This window comes from Adiantum capillus-veneris, chromosome 29 (genome assembly GCF_014529385.1).
Source record: "Adiantum capillus-veneris isolate H3 chromosome 29, ASM1452938v2, whole genome shotgun sequence".
NCBI lineage: Eukaryota > Viridiplantae > Streptophyta > Polypodiopsida > Polypodiales > Pteridaceae > Adiantum > Adiantum capillus-veneris.
In genome coordinates this window covers 82,156,765-82,178,422 of record NC_140959.1, presented here as the reverse complement: position 1 = coordinate 82,178,422, position 21,658 = coordinate 82,156,765, and the positions used below count along the sequence as shown (strand labels likewise).

Genomic DNA, 21,658 nt, shown 5'->3' with positions numbered 1-21,658 from the left:
ACACACACACACACACACACACACACACACACACAGAGAGAGAGAGAGAGAGAGAGAGAGAGAGAGAGAGAGAGAGAGAGAGAGAGAGAGAGAGAGAGAGAGAGAGAGAGAGAGAGAGAGAGAGAGAGAGAGAGAGAGAGAGAGAGAGAGAGAGAGAGAGAGAGAGAGAGAGAGAGGCCTCACCGAATGTGAGAAGCAGCTTTAGCCTTCCAAGATTGTTTAGAGGCTACGTCCAGGCCCTTGATGCATAGAAACCCTAAAAGATGTCTACTTTTCTCTTCACCTTGGAGTTGGTGAATGAGGGACATCTAGACAAGCTGTGGGATCAAGTGTCTAATGCAGTGTTGGATGCATGCCTACAAGAGAATCAAGAGAGTAAGGTGGCTTGTGAGACGTGCACCAAGGCTAACATGGTTATGATCTTTGGGGAGATTATCACCAACTATGGTAGATATTAACATGGTAGATCTTTGGTAGAGAGTAAGGTGGCTTGTGAGACGTGCACCAAGGCTAACATGGTTATGATCTTTGGGGAGATTATCACCAACTATGGTAGATATTAACTATGAGAAGATTTGGGACAGTCGCGCTGGGAAATTGGTTTGTGTTAGATGATGTGGGTATTGATGTTGATCATTGCAAGGTTTTGGTTAACATCAAACAGTAGAGCCCAGACATTTCTCAAGGTGTGCATGGACATTTCACAAAAATAAGGACGAGGAGGTTGGTGTAAGAGATCAAGGGCATATGTTTGGTTATTCTACTGATGAGACTGATAAGGAGCTTATGCCCCTCGGCCATGTCCTGGCTAGCAAACTAGGTGCCATGCTCATAGAGGTAAGAAAGAATGGAACTTATGCATGGTTGCCCTTACGGCAAAAATCAAGTAGTAGTTGAATACAAGAATGAAATGGTGCCATCAATGCCATGGTTTCCATCATAGTGATATGGTCTTGATCTCTATGCAGCACAATGAGAATAGTTACCAATGACAAGATTGCCACTAATCTAAAGGAGCATGTTATCAAGTCTGTGATACCTGAGAAGTACCTGGATAAGAAGACCATCTTCCATCTGAATCCTTTTGGAAGGTTTGTGATTGGGGGGCCACAAGGTGATTTTGGCCTAGCAAGAAGGAAGATAATTATTGATACATATGGTGGTTGGGGAGCTCATGGCGGAGGTGTTTTCTTAGTCAAAGACCCTACCAAGGTGGATATATAGAAAGTAGACCCTACATCGTGAGGCAGGTTGCCAAAGAGTGTTGTAGCATTTGGTCTTGCACGCCACTGCTAATTCACAGATTCTGGACATAATCAAGTTTCCTCATCCCTGCCCTTACAACTAGTATTCTCCTCCTCTATAAGGAGTGTGGAGAAGGAGCTGTTGTATTGATGCTCTTGCTAACTTCTTTTGAGATGTAGGTATTCCATCGTCATTGCATTTGCATAAAACTTCTGGAGCGGCATCAGTTTGTCAGACATAATATAACATCAACTAAATAATCAAAGTGTAGAATAACATTTCAAGAACTCATCATTTGCCCTCCCATTACCAGCATATAAAATCATGCGCAAGAGCACCCACGCACACAGAATCCCTCCTGGTCACAATTTTGGTCGCAATGACCTTAATTTCACCTAGGAAGTAGTTAAGCCTTTGAAGTTGAGAAGGCTTAAGATAGCCCTTAAAACTTGCCTTATATTTATTTAGTTTGAGTGGCACATTGGTATCACTACTACTAAACTGATTAATATACATAAATTCCTTTTATTGTGTGTGTGTGTGTGTGTGTGAGAGAGAGAGAGAGAGAGAGAAAGAGAGAGAGAGAGAGAGAGAGAGAGAGAGAGAGAGAGAGAGAGAGAGAGAGAGAGAGAGAGAGAGAGAGAGAGAGAGAGAGAGAGAGAGAGAGAGAGAGACTATTCAAAGGGAAAGGAGTTTTGCACACGATGAGGGCCGTGGGTTCCGCAAATGGAGCAAATTGCAGGCGTAGTTTAGCATGAGAAGCTCGAATGAGGCAAGAGCATACCTAAATGGGCAGCTAGGGTGACATTCATATCAACAGCCATGTAGCTACACACACACACACACACACACACACACACACACACACACACACACACACACACACACACACACACACACACACACACACACACACACACACACACACACACACACACAGAGAGAGAGAGAGAGAGAGAGAGAGAGAGAGAGAGAGAGAGAGAGAGAGAGAGAGAGAGAGAGAGAGAGAGAGAGAGAGAGAGAGAGAGAGAGAGAGAGGCCTCACCGAATGTGAGAAGCAGCTTTAGCCTTCCAAGATTGTTTAGAGGCTACGTCCAGGCCCTTGATGCATAGAAACCCTAAAAGATGTCTACTTTTCTCTTCACCTTGGAGTTGGTGAATGAGGGACATCTAGACAAGCTGTGGGATCAAGTGTCTAATGCAGTGTTGGATGCATGCCTACAAGAGAATCAAGAGAGTAAGGTGGCTTGTGAGACGTGCACCAAGGCTAACATGGTTATGATCTTTGGGGAGATTATCACCAACTATGGTAGATATTAACATGGTAGATCTTTGGTAGAGAGTAAGGTGGCTTGTGAGACGTGCACCAAGGCTAACATGGTTATGATCTTTGGGGAGATTATCACCAACTATGGTAGATATTAACTATGAGAAGATTTGGGACAGTCGCGCTGGGAAATTGGTTTGTGTTAGATGATGTGGGTATTGATGTTGATCATTGCAAGGTTTTGGTTAACATCAAACAGTAGAGCCCAGACATTTCTCAAGGTGTGCATGGACATTTCACAAAAATAAGGACGAGGAGGTTGGTGTAAGAGATCAAGGGCATATGTTTGGTTATTCTACTGATGAGACTGATAAGGAGCTTATGCCCCTCGGCCATGTCCTGGCTAGCAAACTAGGTGCCATGCTCATAGAGGTAAGAAAGAATGGAACTTATGCATGGTTGCCCTTACGGCAAAAATCAAGTAGTAGTTGAATACAAGAATGAAATGGTGCCATCAATGCCATGGTTTCCATCATAGTGATATGGTCTTGATCTCTATGCAGCACAATGAGAATAGTTACCAATGACAAGATTGCCACTAATCTAAAGGAGCATGTTATCAAGTCTGTGATACCTGAGAAGTACCTGGATAAGAAGACCATCTTCCATCTGAATCCTTATGGAAGGTTTGTGATTGGGGGGCCACAAGGTGATTTTGGCCTAGCAAGAAGGAAGATAATTATTGATACATATGGTGGTTGGGGAGCTCATGGCGGAGGTGTTTTCTTAGTCAAAGACCCTACCAAGGTGGATATATAGAAAGTAGACCCTACATCGTGAGGCAGGTTGCCAAAGAGTGTTGTAGCATTTGGTCTTGCACGCCACTGCTAATTCAGAGATTCTGGACATAATCAAGTTTCCTCATCCCTGCCCTTACAACTAGTATTCTCCTCCTCTGTAAGGAGTGTAGAGAAGGAGCTGTTGTATTGATGCTCTTGCTAACTTCTTCTGAGATGTAGGTATTCCATCGTCATTGCATTTGCATAAAACTTCTGGAGCGGCATCAGTTTGTGAGACATAATATAACATCAACTAAATAATCAAAGTGTAGAATAACATTTCAAGAACTCATTATTTGCCCTCCCATTACCAGCATATAAAATCATGCGCAAGAGCACCCACGCACATAGAATCCCTCTTGGTCGCAATTTTGGTTGCAATGACCTTAATTTCACCTAGGAAGTAGTTAAGCCTTTGAAGTTGAGAAGGCTTAAGATAGCCCTTAAAACTTGCCCTATATTTATTTAGTTCGAGTGGCACATTGGTATCACTACTACTAAAGTGATTAATATACATAAATTCCTTTTATTGTGTGTGTGTGTGTGTGTGTGTGTGTGACAGAGAGAGAGAGAGAGAGAGAGAGAGAGAGAGAGAGAGAGAGAGAGAGAGAGAGAGAGAGAGAGAGAGAGAGAGAGAGAGAGAGAGAGAGAGAGAGAGAGAGAGACTATTTAGAGGGAAAGGAGTTTTGCACACGATGACGGCCGTGGGTTCCGCAAATGGAGCAAATTCCAGGCGTAGTTTTGCATGAGAAGCTCGAATGAGGCAAGAGCATACCTAAATGGGTAGCTAGGGTGACATTCATATCAACAGCCATGTAGCTACACACACACACACACACACACACACACACACACACACACACACACACACACACACACACACACACACACACACACACACACACACACACACACACACATACACACACACACACACACACACACACACACACATAGAGAGAGAGAGAGAGAGAGAGAGAGAGAGAGAGAGAGAGAGAGAGAGAGAGAGAGAGAGAGAGAGAGAGAGAGAGAGAGAGAGAGAGAGAGAGAGAGAGAGAGAGAGAGAGAGAGAGAGAGAGAGGCCTCACCGAATGTGAGAAGAAACTTTAGCCTTCCAAGATTGTTTAGCGGCTACTTCCAGGCCCTTGATGCATAGAAACCCTAAAAGATGTCTACTTTTCTCTTCACCTCGGAGTCGGTGAATGAGGGACATCTAGACAAGCTGTGGGATCAAGTGTCTAATGCAGTGTTGGATGCATGCCTACAAGAGGATCAAGAGAGTAAGGTGGCTTGTGAGACATGCACCAAGGCTAACATGGTTATGATCTTTGGGGAGATTACCACCAACTATGGTAGATATTAACTATGAGAAGATTCGGGACAGTCGCACTGGGAAATTGGTTTGTGCTAGATGATGTGGGTATTGATGCTGATCATTGCAAGGTTTTGGTTAACATCAAACAGTAGAGCCCAGACATTTCTCAAGGCGTGCATGGACATTTCACAAAAATAAGGAGGAGGAATTTGGTGTAAGAGATCAAGGGCATATGTTTGCTTATTCTACTGATGAGACTGATAAGGAGCTTATGCCCCTCGGCCATGTCCTGGCTAGCAAACTAGGTGCCATGCTCATAGAGGTAAGAAAGAATGGAACTTATGCATGGTTGCCCTTACGGCAAAAATCAAGTAGTAGTTGAATACAAGAATGAAATGGTGCCATCAATGCCATGGTTCCCATCATAGTGATATGGTCTTGATCTCTATGCAACACAATAAGAATAGTTACCAATGACAAGATTGCCACTGATCTAAAGGAGCATGTTATCAAGTCTGTGATACCTGAGAAGTACCTGGATGAGAAGACCATCTTCCATCTGAATCCTTTTGGAAGGTTTGTGATTGGGGGGCCGCAAGGTGATTTTGGCCTAGCAAGAAGGAAGATAATTATAGATACATATGGTGGTTGGGGAGCTCATGGCGGAGGTGTTTTCTTAGGCAAAGACCCTACCAAGGTGGATATATAGAAAGTAGACCCTACATCGTGAGGCAGGTTGCCAAAGAGTGTTGTAGCATTTGGTCTTGCACGCCACTGCTGATTCAGAGATTCTGGACATAATCAAGTTTCCTCATCCCTGACCTTACAACTAGTATTCTCCTCCTCTGTAAGGAGTGTGGAGAAGGAGCTGTTGTATTGATGCTCTTGCCAACTTCTTCTGAGATGTAGGTATTCCATCGTCATTGCATTTGCATAAAACTTCTGGAGCGGCATCAGTTTGTCAGACATAATATAACATCAACTAAATAATCAAAGTGTAGAATAACATTTCAAGAACTCATCATTTGCCCTCCCATTACCAGCATATAAAATCATGCACAAGAGCACCCACGCACACAAAATCCCTGTTGGTCACAATTTTGGTCGCAATGACCTTAATTTCACCTAGGAAGTAGTTAAGCCTTTGAAGTTGAGAAGGCTTAAGATAGCCCTTAAAACTTGCCTTATATTTATTTAGTTTGAGTGGCACATTGGTATCACTACTACTAAACTGATTAATATACATAAATTCCTTTTATTGTGTGTGTGTGTGTGTGTGTGTGTGTGTGTGTGAGAGAGAGAGAGAGAGAGAGAGAGAGAGAGAGAGAGAGAGAGAGAGAGAGAGAGAGAGAGACTATTCAAAGGGAAAGGAGTTTTGCACACGATGAGGGCCGTGGGTTCCGCAAATGGAGCAAATTGCAGGCGTAGTTTAGCATGAGAAGCTCGAATGAGGCAAGAGCATACCTAAATGGGCAGCTAGGGTGACATTCATATCAACAACCATGTAGCTACACACACACACACACACACACACACACACACACACACACACAGAGAGAGAGAGAGAGAGAGAGAGAGAGAGAGAGAGAGAGAGAGAGAGAGAGAGAGAGAGAGAGAGAGAGGAGAGAGAGAGAGAGAGAGAGAGAGAGAGAGAGAGAGAGAGATGTGTTTTGCAATGGATCAGGGCTGCGGGTTCCCAAAAGATGGAGGACAGTGTGGGTGTAGTTCACCATGAGAATGTTGAGATTGCAGGATGAGGCAAGAGCAGGCCTCAACAACTACTGGGTTTTTTATTGTTTTGACGACAACCCTATGGCTAGAGAGAAAGAGAAAGAGAGACTATTTGAAGTGACCCCCCAAAATTCCAGCTTTGCATGGTTTCCCATGAACGTCTTGGACTAAAGCCGGTAGATGGCCACGGGGTTATGGAGGCTTGCCCTCTTCCTCCATGTCTTATTTCCTGCCTTCTCCATGGAACAAGATTTCCTCTACATCCAGTGCATGTGCAATACCACCATTGCACTTATTAGCATCACATTCATAAGGAATTTGTGCACAGCTCTATGCAATTTCACCTCATTGCAAGGCAGCAAGTATGGTGCAGAAGTTGTCACCGGAGATCTAAAAGTCGGCATGGAAAATCTTGGCACTGTGGTTCTCATAGCATGTAATTGAAATTCCTATTGTATGGCTAATTTCTTGCAACTAAATCCCTTGAGCTTGTTTGGTGGAACTTGCTCTCGGAAATATTTGCTCACCATTCGGTAGGACTCAAAAATCTTGAATTCTCCATAATAACATTGAAATCAAGATTTTAGGCGCACAAATTGTGTATGCATCACCTACTTTGATACATTTAGTTGATCCACGTGGAAAGTTTGATATTATTTGAGGTTTTGAATGCTTATGTCTCAAGAGAGACTATCAAAGTTTTCTCTTACGCAGTTTTGAATATTTAAAATGATACAATAATTTTTGAATACCAAACCCCTTCTACTTGCCACCTTGAGTCCTCAATGGAGAGGGTAAGCAATGTATCACTTTCTAAAACTCACAAATACATCAAAAACATAATTTTTCTTTGTTGAGAATGATATATTTAAAATGGCAATATCAAACATGTACGACCTTCTATTATTTTATATAGTCTAAAGTGATTTTTTTGCACATGAAAATTTCATCATCTATAGAACAATTATTGAAAAGTCACGTAAAATTTTCTACAAGGTCGCTTCAATTTTTCTTAAGCTTATAAAGTTGATTTCTTCAAAGCATCAATTGAAGTCTTACGAGGGTCAACTTGAAGAGTATAGTTCTTGATCATGGTAGATTCTAAAATGTAAGGTTATATTTTTAAAAGACCCTCTAGCTAACATATTTAAGCATATCAAGAGGGTTTTCTTAAATACACTGTCTAATGCAAGTAGCATTTTTTTAAATTTGTAAAAAAAAGACACTTATGTGTCCTGTTTTGGTACCAAACTAGTGTTAAGATTGGGCCGCGAGCTCCCACCTCAAGCTCTCAACCCTAGCTTACCTAAGGTCAAAGGAATTTTACACTAACTATTTGAGGTCTTCAATGAAGCTAACCCTAAGGTATTTATGCTCCATTGGTTAGCCTTGCTCTTTGATAGACCATCTCTCATTTGGGTCCCTTTACCATTGGCCCTGTGTTGAGATAGATCTATAAGCACATGTCTATATCTTAACGCTTGGTCCCCTTTATTCTCCCACATTAAATGATCAGTTCAATATGAGAAAATTATTTGGGTTGGTTAGATATTAGATTTTATGACACTAGGAAAGGTATATTTGGCCTATAATCTTCTATTTAAATCCTCAAGTGATAGGCATTTTTGATCCTACACCCAGTTGAAACTTCTTTGGGGAGGATTTTTTGAATTTAATCCTACACCCCGCTATTCAATTATTTGGGGGAGAATACTTTGTACTTTTGGGTGCTACTATGAGACACACGTGAAGGCTTGTTGGGTGTGTGTGACACATCTGCACCACCATCTAGTGAGAATCCCCTCTACATTAGAAGCCTACACATTTGACATCACTGTTTATGCCATCATATGCTCTCTCCCAACTCTAGAAAGAAGCGTAAGCTAAACACTTTGTATCCTGTCATTATCCTCATCAGCCCCATCATTTGAGCCCATTTTGTATCCACCATTTGCATTCTAGTTTTTATTAATTTACTCATGATTTGATATCTTTGTTAGTGTTGATCTCTCTCTCTCTCTCTCATCTCTTGTAATTAGCACACTAATAACATCATGAATGGTACATGTCGTTTCCGCCATGATCACATTTCCTTTCACGTTTGTAACTAGCACACTAATAAAATCATGAATGTTACACTCTCATTTACACCATAATCACATTCCCTTTCACTTAGTGCAAAGCTACTTTGGAGGATTGCTTGCATCTCTTTAAAGACTGTTCCTCCTCATGGAGTCTTGCTTCCAAGGTATGCAAATGGGTGCATAAGACATGGAAGGTGGAATTATTTACAAATGATAGTGGTGGGAGGGAGAACCACTCTAAACGAAGCCATTCTGGTGTGCACTTAGATAACCACATATTACTTTTTAAATTAGGTGTGGAAAGCCTAGAATTGTCAAGTATTTGAGGAGCAGCATACATGAAAGTCTAAAGGAGAACCAGTGGTGCAAACCAAAGAATGTTAGCATGCTTTAAGATGTATCACCTCACCAAGTCTTGGCCCATAAGGAAGATTACTTCACTAGGCTACAACACAAATAGTCAGATAAGGAACATTAGGCTTTCTTCCTTTTGGATTGGTGAACCCCTTACTGGAACAATTGTCCCCTCAAGGCTCATGGTGGGCTTGAGATTATTTTTATATTCTTTGTGCAGTTTGTTGGAATTAGGGTTGCAGAGAAACACACACAGCTTGGAGAAGACGAAGGAAGCTCAAGGCACACAATAGAGAGTGTGTTACTTAGTGTGCAATGGAAAGATAGATAGCCCTAGAGTGATGGGCGTATATACAATGCACGGGGGAAAAAACCTCCTAAAGAGGGAAAAAATGCCCCGGCGGTCCTAGTGTGTTCACACACATCACTACCACATGTATATGGTAACAAATCCCCCCTAGAGTGATGCGGTGAACGAGAGCTGGCACATGAGTAAAGGGAAGTGCCATGCCCTGAGGACAGGATCAGTCCACAAAGGGGAGTAAGCCCAAAGCTTTGCGGAAAGCTTCAAGCTTCTCACGAGACAATGCCTTTGTGAAAAGATCTGCAAGGTTGTCCTGTGTTGGCACATAAGCCAAGCTGATCTCTCTTGCTGAGAGCCTCTCCCTGACATAGTGGTAATGCACCTCAATGTGCTTTGTGCGAGCATGAAAAACTGGGTTCCTCGCAACTGCCAATGCGCTCTGACTGTCAGTGTAGATAGTGTTGGCAGTGTCCTGTCCAACACCCAAGTCAGCCATAAGGCGTCTGAGCCATACACACTCAACCGTAGCTGTGAAGACTGCCCTGTACTCAGCCTCACAACTCGAAGTGGCCACAGTAGGTTGCTTCTTGCTCAACCATGATATACATGAACTGCCAAGCATGAAACAAAAACCACTTGTGGACACTCGCGTGTCAAAACAACCAGCCCAATCTGAGTCCGAAAAAGCATGTAAGTATGGCGGCAATGATCCCCCCTTGGGATAAAACAAGCCAAGATGTAAAGTGCCACTAAGGTAGCGGAAAATCCTCTTGACAGCCTGCCAATGCTTAGACCCTGGGCTATGCATAAATCTGCTGACCTGCGAGACTGCAAACTGAATATCTGGCCTCGTGTTGCATACATAAATGAGGCAGCCAACAGCAGTTTGGTAAAGAGTGACATCAGCAGGATCGCCAGCATCATGTAGACTCAACTTCAAACCTGTTTCCATGGGAGTGGCAATAGGTTTGCAATCCTCAAGTCCAAACTTACATACCAATGTCTCTATGTAACTTTTCTGACACAAGGCAATACCACCATCACACTGCTTAAACTGTATACCCAAGTAATGATGCAATAGCCCCAAATCTTTCATCTTGAAAGTAGCATTCAAATCAGCCTTAAATTCAGCAATATGTCTCTCATTTGGTCCAGTGATCAGCAAATCATCAACATAAAGAACCACAATGAGAAATACATCATCCTCACGCTTTACATACAATGTGCTTTCTGTTGGACTGTTACGAAAGCCTCGTTTAACCAAATGAGTGTCAGCTTTCTCATACCAAGCACGAGGAGATTGCTTCAACCCATACAAAGCCTTCTTACATTTGCACACTTTGTCCTCTTGTCCTTTTATGACAAAACCGCGAGGCTGCGTTACATAAACTTCCTCAAATATGTCACCATTCAAGAAAGCAGTAACAATGTCTGATTGATGTACATCCCAACCAAAATGAGCTGCCAATGCACATAGAAAACGCACAGTAGTCATACGACAAGTGGGAGCAAAAGTCTCTTCATAATCTATGCCTTTTTGTTGTGCATAACCCTTTGCAACAAGTCGAGCCTTATGGCGATCGATCTCACCATCCGGCTTGCGTTTCAACTTGTAAACCCACTTCGTACCAATGGCCTTTTTGCCAGGAGGCAAATCACATAAAGTCCATGTGTCATTCTCTATAAGTGCATCATATTCTGATTTCATGGCAGCAATCCAATTTTCTGAATTCTGTGCTTCATCAAAAGACAGAGGCTCCTCAACATCATGTAAACTAGACACAGCCAAAGCATAACAATCTGATGCATAAGATGCATGGCGAGAGCCTGAACGAGTACGACTAGATAAAGGTGCATCCAATTTACTGTCACGCAAAGTGTGCACCAGCCATTTTGGCATACCTCTAGCCTGCTCATTTTCAGCCCTTTCCTCATCAAGTACATCATGTACATCTGCATCAGTAATAGGCTGTTCTAAAACATTTTCAGAAACCCCCATAGGCTGTACATTTGCCTCATTGGAACTTACATTCGTATTTCCACCACTGAAAAGAGGCAACAAAGTGTCATAAATGTCCTGTGAGCTTACATTACTGTCTCTAGTACATGACAGCAAGGGTTGAACAGAATCTTCCACAAACACTACATCTCGTGAAACCAAAATACGTTTTGTTTGCGGATGATACAACCTGTAACCTTTGCTTTCAGCACTATAACCAACAAAAATACATTTGACAGCCTTATCATCCAATTTTCTGCGCTGCACTTGTGGCACCAAAGCATATGCCAAACAGCCAAAAACACGCATGTGCTCAATAGAAGGTTTTCTATCATGCCATGCTTCATATGGAGTAATAGACTGCAAAGCTTTCGTAGGACACCTGTTAAGTACATAAGTGGCACACATGATGGCCTCAAGCCAAAAAGAATGCGGCAAAGCTTGACTTTTGACCATACATCGTGCCATTTCCGTTAGTGACCTGTTTTTCCTCTCAGCAACACCATTTTGCTGAGGTGTATAAGGCACTGTACATTGGTGTTTTATCCCACGACTAGCCAGAAATGCATTAAATTCATGAGACATATACTCCCCCCCTCGATCGGAACGGAGGGTGCCCATAGTACATTTTGAGACATTTTCAGCCATAGCCAAAAATTGTTTGAAGCACATAAAAACTTCGGACTTCGCTTTAAGCGGAAATACCCACGCATGCCTGGAGTAATCATCAATGAAAGTCACGAAGTACAGGTAATTGCCCAAGGACGGAGTTTGCATGGGCCCACAAACGTCACTATGCACAAGCTGCAACCTGCATGTGGCCCTAACTGAACCATCCTTTGGAAACTTAGAACGCTGCATTTTACCCAGAATACAGCCTTCACAAACATGTTTGATAGGTGCTTCAAGAGGCGGCAAAGAAGCAACCGTATCAGATTTCTGCAAACGCAGCAAACTGGCAAAATTCAGATGACCAAAACGTGCATGCCAAAGTTTTGCATCTGAAATAGCCCTTGAATCTGCAACAGCATTTGCAAAATTTTGTCCACACTTGTCATACAAAGTGAGCTTATACAGCCCACGGCACAAAAGCCCAGATGCAACAATTTCATCACCAAAACTGAGATCATGAACTGTACATCTGTCATCCACAAATTTGACTACAAGTCCAAGTCTAGCAAGTGCGGATACAGACAAGAGATTCTTCTTGATCCCAGGTACATAAAGTGCATGAACAAGTGTGAAGGAACTGCCATTAGCAGCAGTGAGCACAATCTTTCCAACTCCCTGAACTGGATAAGAGGCGTTGTTGGCACAAGTGACTGAATTCCCATGAGGGACAGACTCGAGAGAGGTAAACAATTCACGATGTGAGGTAATGTGCTTTGTAGCACCATTGTCGAAATACCACACATGTGAATGTGCAGCAACTGACAAGCATGCATCATGGACAGCAGGATTGTAAGTGCACTCTGCGCTAAAAGCCCATTCTGCATCAACATCAGCATCACAATCTCCTTTCACAGAAGACTCAACAATGGCTGCATTTGTAGTGGAACCAGCATTTGCAGTGGAACCACCCTCTTTCTTCTTAGCCTCTTTGGCCTTCAACTTAGGACATGACTTGATCAAGTGATCATTGGCTTTACAATAATGGCAACGCATCTTCTTTTTGCCCTTATCACCAGAATTGCCAGACGAAGTGCTGCCAGCAGAAGCATTAGGAACAGAAATTTTGCCACTCGCAGCAGAACCATAAGAAGTGGCTGCATTACTGTTACCACCCTTTCTTTGAGAAGCAATAAAAGCCTGTTCAACTGCACGCTGCCTAGTCCTGTTTTTTCTAGAAAGTGACTCTTGCAACAGCAATGTGCATAATGCATCAAACTTGACAACTTCAGGATTTCCTTGGGTCATCAGTCTCCAAGTACTAGCAAAAGTCTGGTAGGAATCTGGTAAGGCATCAAGAACAGTCTGCACAAGAGAACTGTCAGAAATGACTTCACCTGCAGAAATGAGTTGCTCATTGATATCCTTGACACTAGCAAGGAAAGTGTCCATATCATCTTCCTCATGCATAATCTTCGACTCTAGCTCTTTACGCAGCAAAGCAATTTTAGTCTCATTGCGGCTTGCATAAAGACCTGCTAGAATATCCCAAGCCTGTTTTGCAGATTTTGCTGAACGGATGTGAGGAATAATGGTGCGCTTCACAGACAACGCAATCAATGCATGAGCCTGCGCATCCTTAACATCCCAAGGAGCTTGTTCTGCTGTAGGCAAAACAACTCTAACAGCTGCAATCCTTGCAGCAAGACCTGCAACATCCTCAACATCGCCTACATCTTCAGAACCAGGACGTACATCAATGCCCTGCACAATGTTCCAGACACCTTTTGACACAAGAACATGTTGCATCATATAAGCCCACATAGGGTAGTTGTCCCCATCCAACCTGTCCTCAGCAGCAAACATCTTGAACACATCTGTGTTGTTGTTGTCAGCCATGGTAAATGCTGCACCTGATGTGAAAACTGCCCGAAAATAGGAGAAATGGAGCGGGAACAACTTGTGCTATATAGCACAAACCGTAGAAGACTATAAGGCACCTGTTATGCAGAAAACGGCACTGACAGAGAATTTGCACAAAATGACGAAATAGCCTGTGCAGTACTGCCCGTAGTGGAAACGGAGGCCGAAATGAGCCCAAATCAAAATTTTGAGCAGACCGAGCGAACGCTCGCCAAAGCTCACTGAAATCGGAGAAAGTGAGCAGGCGTGTGCTGGAGCAGCTGGCGACTAAGCCCGGGAAGACGTGACCTGCTCTGATACCAATTGTTGGAATTAGGGTTGCAGAGAAACACACACAGCTTGGAGAAGACGAAGGAAGCTCAAGGCACACAATAGAGAGTGTGTTACTTAGTGTGCAATGGAAAGATAGATAGCCCTAGAGTGATGGGCGTATATACAATGCACGGGGGAAAAAACCTCCTAAAGAGGGAAAAAATGCCCCGACGGTCCTAGTGTGTTCACACACATCACTACCACATGTATATGGTAACACAGTTAATATCCCTACTCACAGTTGTGAGTATGGCAAAAACAAAAGATCCAAAAAGAGTGAAGAGTTCAAAGCCTTATACAGCTTGAAGGCAAGTTGTGAAAAATCAGTAGTATTATACTTTCTTTCTTTTGGATTGGTGAACCCCTAATTGGAATACTTGTCCCCTCAAGGCTCATGGTGGGCTTGAGATTATATGTATATTCTTTGTGCAGTTGATATAACTTTCCTACTCACAATTGTGAGTATGAAAAAAAAAGAAATACAAAAAGAACTTGTCTTGTGAAGAGTTCAAGCCCTTATAGAGTTTGAAGTCATGTTAAAAAAATCAGTAGTATTATACTTTATGGGAAAATGGATGGCCACCAAAGGCTAATGGGACTGGGTAGATGAAATGTTCAGTAATAGAAATGGGGTACAAAACTTTATGGCAATGAGAAAGGTATTTTTTGTGGTTATGTGTATCTCAAAGCAGGTGGTTCAAGATCTTGTCATAAGAGAAGGTGTTTGGGGTGCATCGTCTTTTGCGTATGCAATGCCATGGACATCATAGGTCCACCTTGATGAAGAGATTTTGCACTCATGCTCAGTGTGGTTCATGTTTAAAAGCCTCTCATTTTGGTTCCATGATCATGCTCAATCCATCACCTCAATGTGTTTTTCATGCCAAAGCTTCAACAATTGAGATCTAGACTGGATATTAAGGTGTGAATTCTATGTATTCAGGAATTTGTGGATCTAAAATATAGGTTTCTATTATGGAGCTCTTTGCAAGATATGGAATTCACTTCCTTCCTCCTGCATGTGACAAATGTCTCAAGATTGGTCATTATGCTAGGAACTATGCTATGGTTGAGGTTATTAGTCAACTAGTGGTCAAAACCATGTGGAAGCAGACCAATAAAGATCTCAAGCTACATTTAAGTGAGGGTACAAGTACACCAACAAAGAAAGTGTGTGACAAGGATGTGGTCAAGGAAGCAGTCTATGAGGGTGTTGGTCTAGGTACAATGGAAAATTAAGAGGAAAAGAGCAACATTAGAAAATTTCGAAGGTCTTTTGGAGGGCATTTTAGTAGAGAGAGAAAAAAGAGCTCCTCCAATGAGAGAAGGGCCAACGTTATGTAGAAAAATAGATTGATATTAATAAAAATATAAAAAAAGTATCACCTACTCATTCAATGAGCCAACGATCCTTGAAAATGGTCACCTTTTCATTAAATGTGATTGCCTTTTCCACAAGGTTGGCGCCGCTCATTCAATACGGCTTTCTACATCATTAGAATTTAAAAAAATACAAAATTGTTAGATCATGTCCGAATTTGAAGATTTGGACACCACCAATGTGTCTAGAATGCCCAAATACTTAAAAATCGATTGTCTACTTGCCTTGTTCGGACACCCGGAGAGGGAGAAAATGGCATTGCTAAGCGAAAGTAGTTTCTAAGGACAATAAACATGGTCACACCAATGATGACTAAAGAATATAAAACCTTTAAAAAGGGGTTGTAGCAGAACGGTGCACGAGGGGCACTCTAAATTTTTGTGAAATGGTCTCTGCGCATCATTCTGCTACTTCTCTCTTTTATGGGTTTATATATATATATATAGTAAGAAGTATATATAGTTCTTTATATATATATAAACCCATAAAAGGGAGAAGTAGCCCAACGACGAGCCAACGATGAGCAGAGGCCATTTCACAAGAATTTAGAGTGCCTCTCGCACGCCGTTCGACTAAAACCCCTTTATAATATATATATATATATATATATAGTAATAAGTAAATAAATATACTTCTTACTCTTTAAATTATATATATAGTTTAAAGTATAAATAGTTCTTTATATATATATAAACCCATAAAAGGGAGAAGTATCCAAACGGCGCACAGAGGTCATTTCACAAAAACTTAGAGTGCCCCTCACGCGCCGTTCTGCTACAACCCTCTTTAAGAGGTTTTTGGGCATTTTCTCCCTCTTTGGGTGTCAGAATCAGGCAAGTAGACGTTGATTTTTTGGTATTTGGATGTTCCGAACACATTGGCGGTGTCCACATCTTCAAATTCTGACATTATTTGACAATTTTTTATTTTTTAAAATCTGATGATGTAGAAAGCAGTCGTATTGAATGAGCGGCGTCAACCTCCTGAGAAAGAAAATCAGATTTAATGAAAAGGTGGCCGTTTTCAAAAAATGCCAAAAAGTTAAGTTTACTTTTCAAAGTATCAAGTTGTCCTTTTGGACATACTTAATAAGTACAAAGGCATTTTAAGAAGATTTTCTAGAGAGAGAAATAGAATTTCTTTGAAGGCCCTTCAAATGACCTCTGAAATCTTCTAATGTGTCCGTGAGTCCTCTCATGGGGCCCTGTGAGCCATAGTCCAACCCAAGAGCTGTTAGAAACAAGTGATGATCCATTTGGCCAAAGGATTAAACTTCAAGCCACTTGGAGAAAAAGAGCAATGTCAGTGAGGTTTTGCACAAGGCCATGTTGGCTAGTACAACTCATGTATTTACTGATATAGTTGATGATCCTCTTGGAAAATAGCCTAACCCCCAAAGCCACTTGGTGAGTGTTAGAGTCGTCTAGGAATGCCACTTTGATCAAAAAGAAGAAAAAAAGAAAAAGTGAGGGTTCCAATGAAGGTTCTTGTATTGTCTGTCATGTTAGGGTGGCTCCCTTACTAGCTGGATCATTGCCAGATCTAGTTTGGTTGCTACTTATAATTTGTTGTCCCATGTGGCCGGTCTGGCATGAGGTTATGTTGTAATTTTTCCAATTTTAGTAATATAATATCGTCACATAATGTGAGAAATTTTAAAGAAAAGCTCAAAAATTTCTCTTTTTGCAGGACCTCCATCAACAAGTGGAGGTTTGAATATATATTCAAACAAAAAAAATTACATGATATCCTCATGTAAAACATTTGTCATGAGTACCAAAAATCCCATCCACTACAACCAAATAGTCAAAGGGCTTTACATGGGCCCATACCTGGATACAAAGCATCAAAAAACATAACATTCTAGTTGAGAAGGGAGCTACCCTACCACAAAGGAAAGCATACCAACATACAACTGCACTAAGGAGGGAGTCTTCAAAATCTTCATCATCTAACAAGAATAATTTGGCCTCCCCAAATCCAACTCAGATCCACAAAGAGAAAGAAGCAACAAACTTTTTTGGGGACCTTTGCATCAATAGCGTATCGCAAATTTCTAAGATTCAATAGATGGGACAAGAGCAACAGGATGGGATGGGAAGCCATGCCCCAACAAAGACCACCCTGGATGCCATGGGGCTTGAAGTCTCTTCTTGTCACACGATCATCAATCCTCCAAGGGCCACACAAACACTGACAACACTTTGCCCTCTCTATGAAGAGGTGGGAGGGACTCACGAAGTCCAAAAACAAGGAAGGGAATCATGCCCATAGCATAGAGGGAGCATAGAGCACACAGAGTAGAGTAGCCCAACTTGTCTCTTCTAATTCACTAGCCACTCTAGGACCTAGCCCTCCTCATGTAGATCTCGACGTATGCCCTACAGTATAACCTATCAGAGCCTACAAGCAGTGGATAATTCTGGCAACATTTAGGAAACAAAAGCTAAAAAAAGTTACCAACTGTAACTTCACTTTGATTTAGAGTTACCACTTGGTAACCTCACACACTACCATATGGTAACATAATTTTCTTGAATTTTTACCACTAGGGTTTAGGTTTATATATACATGTACATGAATAAATAAATATATTTACATATATATACAGATCTCACCTTGATTATATTTTTTTGAATATCAAAGCTTTTGTTGAAATATAAGAGTTACCATTTCAATAACAAATGCTACAAATTGGTAACTTGAATTTTTTAGAATGTTATTTTTTGGGCCAAACTCACAATTGTGAGTGGATGTATTGGATTCTTCCAAAATAAACGTACAAAGCAACCTCAGGCTCCTGCCGAGCCTTGAGGGATCTCATAATACATTTATAAGCTACTTGACCCCAAAAAGAGGCGAACCACTACCCATGTTCTCATTAGCCCACTTCACTCTCAGCATGGTGCTGATGGACCTATTCCACCTGTTTGATGCATTTCTTTTACCAATGAAAACAATCACTTCCTTGCTTTCTTGTAAAATCTTCACGAAGCTAGAATTCTCAAACACCCAACAATTCATGGCCTTCTAGACTTGTTTGAAGTAACATAATCTAACAATTTGTGTACATACAAGTAGTGCTTGACTTTTCATCACCTCCCCCTAAGAACATGTCGTTCTTGAAGAATACTTTCTTCTAGGTCTTTTGAACCCATTTCCAGATCTTCCCTACTAGAACGCTTAGCAGAGCACTCCTTGAACAAGTACTAGCCATTTTGCATCCCAAGCATCTGTGTGAACCAATAACTCTGGCTAGAATCTTTACCCCCCATAATACATTCCACAAAAAGATATTCATTAAAAACGGCCATTGTGAATCCCAATTGGTATTTTCTATTGCTACCCATATTGATTGATTTCCCCATTACTTGTCTAGGGGGGAGAACCAATCAACCTAAATCATTAGTTCGATAAAAAACCTTGGATTGTGGTTTAAAGAAGTGTCTGTCCTTAAGCCATCACCAAGCTTTCCACTCGAACTTGGACTCACACATAAGAATACAGTAGTTGTCAAACCCCTCTACTCCTCTAATGATTAGTAGTCTTTCAATCCCATTGAGGTGGAGCTAGGTAGCCAGATTAATCCTTTCAAGCTTTTGGTGTTGTTGTCCCAAAAATGGGCAAATCAACTTAGCCCTTTGTAGTTGATTTTTTTGGCAATATTTTTCAAAATGGGTTTAGAAGTATGCTTCATATTTTAGAGAGCCAAGGAGACCAATGAGTTATGGATTTTTCAAAATACCTTGTTAAATCTCCTCACTCCAAAATCTCCTTTGATCTAACACACTTTTGTACTAGCTCACTCGTTGTGCCTCCAGGTCTTAGGTTGGTCCACCGGGGGGCAAGCAATTTGTCGTTTACCTCTAGGTATTTCCACTTGCCACATTGAGAGGAGAATTTTTCCTTGTCAATCATGTCTTGGTTTGAATCTCCCCACTATCCTACCAAATCTATGCTTGTGATTTGGCTTCTTGTGCTTATGCAGTGGCTTTCTATGCTTGTGCATCACTGGCTTTCTCTGCTTGTGCACTGTCTTGCATATACATACACACTTTGGGGTTCATTGTTTCTTGTTATTTGGAGACTTATTTTGTGTGGGCTTCAGAATGACATGAGGTGGAGCCTAGATCAATCGCTGGATTTGATCCCTCCACTAATTCATCCTACCTTTGAAGCGATGCAAATCTTCCTTGGACTCAAACATAGTTGATTTTTTATCACTATCATTGAGAACATTCTTCCATGCAACCTAGTCTGCTTTGCTATGCTCATAAAACTCTCTTAAGTGATCCAATATCTTCAAGTACTTCTATGAATCAACCGCCTCATTGTATTAAGGATAGAGAGCATGGCAAATTTTTTGGAAATTCTTCATCCTTCATTGGCAAAGCATACAACAAAGTGGGAAAACCAAGAAAAAACTCAATAAAATTCATAATAATCCAATTTTTCTGCAGCAACATTGTTCGAAAATTTGAATCTGGTGAAAGAGACTCTTTAGAGCCATGTCTTGTTCCCATAGACTCATTCTAGTTCTGGATCCTCTACTACTAGTAGCATTGTTTTCTAGCAACATTTTGACTTTATGATTTAAAACGTTTATGGCAATATGCAGAAACATAGCTTTGATCTCATCTCGAATATCTTTCATGTAGCTATATGCTGGTTGATTAGCTAATAGAATTTAAAGTTGCAATGCCAAACTTTGTAAGCTCATTATGGAAGGATGTTGCAGTTGGAGATAGACTAGAACATCATCAGAAGAAAGAATATATTCCGGAACTTGCTCAAGCAATTGAATGGTACGGTATTGGGATGAGGAGGTAATTTGCAAGTATTTTTCTCATGATAGCATATCATCTACCATTATTGTACCATCCTTCTTGCTCCTACATAAAGCATCTGAAAGCATTCTAAATATGAGTAGGTAGTTTTGCCATGCACTTGTTCTTGGATTTGAGTAGCTTTTTGCTTCCTCATACGCTTGTTCAAACTCATCAATTTAGTAGAGTAATCTAGATCTATGTATGAATCTAAATGTATCAGAATACCTTTCCCTTTTTCCAACCTTTGAACCTCTTGAGCATTTTGTTTCTTGGTGGACTATTGCTGGTTCTGTTGCTGGGTTGGATTAGAATGGGTCTAATCCTTCTGATTTTGAGTCTGTTCCTCAACTTTACCATGCTTCCCATTTGTGCCCTATGCAATTTTGTTCTGCTAACCACCCGTTGCTAAACCTGATGCTAAAGGAGAGAGTGGAGTATCATCATCATCAACATCATCATCCCCCTTACTATTGTTGGGACGTGCACCATCCTCCTCCTACTCTTTGTCTTCACCATCACCATCCTCATCATCATCTTGAGTCTTTAGATAATCCATTAATGCTTGATCTACCAATGTTGTTGTGTAATCTTCACACAATTAGTATCTAGATCAAACTTGATGGAGCCAACCAAACTCTACAACTCTTTCAAATTTAGACTTAAATTTGCATGCCAACGATAGGACTGTGCGAGCACGACCTGTGCAAAGTTCTGGACACTCATGCAGTATATGGGTCTATATATAGCAAAGAGCCAGAGGGCCAGGGGCCTATATATAGTGTGGTTGGGTGGTTATTTGCATGTCTGTCTCCCCAATGGTCTTACATTGGTATCAAAGATCATGGGCGAAGGGTAGCTATTTCATGAGGCGTGATTTTGATCTCTTGTTATCTCAATCTCTCTCTCTTGCCAAGCATGAGAGCTTCAATTTGACTCAACAACGGCGGGAGTAGTCCCTTTCATGGCAGGTCTAGTCCCTTGCATGACGGGTCCAATAGGGGCGGGGCTACAAGCCCTTGCATGAATAAGATGGCATCGGTGACCTGGATGATAGAAGGATGGGATTTATCTATCTATTTGTTTGCCCTACCACGGGAAGAATTTTTTTATATAGGTCCATACACTGGTATGGTTTACAATGAGCTCTCTCTCTCTCTCTCTCTCTCTCTCTCTCTCTCTCTCTCTCTCTCTCTCTCTCTCTCTCTCTCTCTCTCTCTCTCTCTCTCTCTCTCTCCTTCTCTTCAGCGCATTGGCGGCTGCCATTGCCATGCTTTTGGACCTAGTATTTTTATTTACAAAAAAAATGATGGGCACCCTAGCTAAGGTGTCCAGGGGGCCCATTTCATAGAGAGGCCATGCAAAGGAAATTTCCATAAGCTTACCTCTCCATAAGCTTACCTCAGCTACGACCATCACCTCGAAGACAAGGACAAACCAACAAAGGCCTCACAAATGCCCTCAACAAG

At 41.5% G+C, this 21,658-nt stretch overlaps 3 pseudogenes; all 3 read left to right on the top strand.

Moving 5' to 3' along the window:
• The first annotated feature begins 263 nt into the window (after positions 1-263).
• On the top strand, positions 264-1,224 carry LOC147419477 (S-adenosylmethionine synthase 2-like; annotated as a pseudogene).
• Positions 1,225-2,370: 1,146 nt separating this feature from the next.
• LOC147419476 (S-adenosylmethionine synthase 2-like) lies at positions 2,371-3,331 on the top strand (annotated as a pseudogene).
• Positions 3,332-4,898: 1,567 nt separating this feature from the next.
• LOC147419475 (S-adenosylmethionine synthase 1-like) lies at positions 4,899-5,346 on the top strand (annotated as a pseudogene).
• The last annotated feature ends 16,312 nt before the right edge of the window (positions 5,347-21,658 follow it).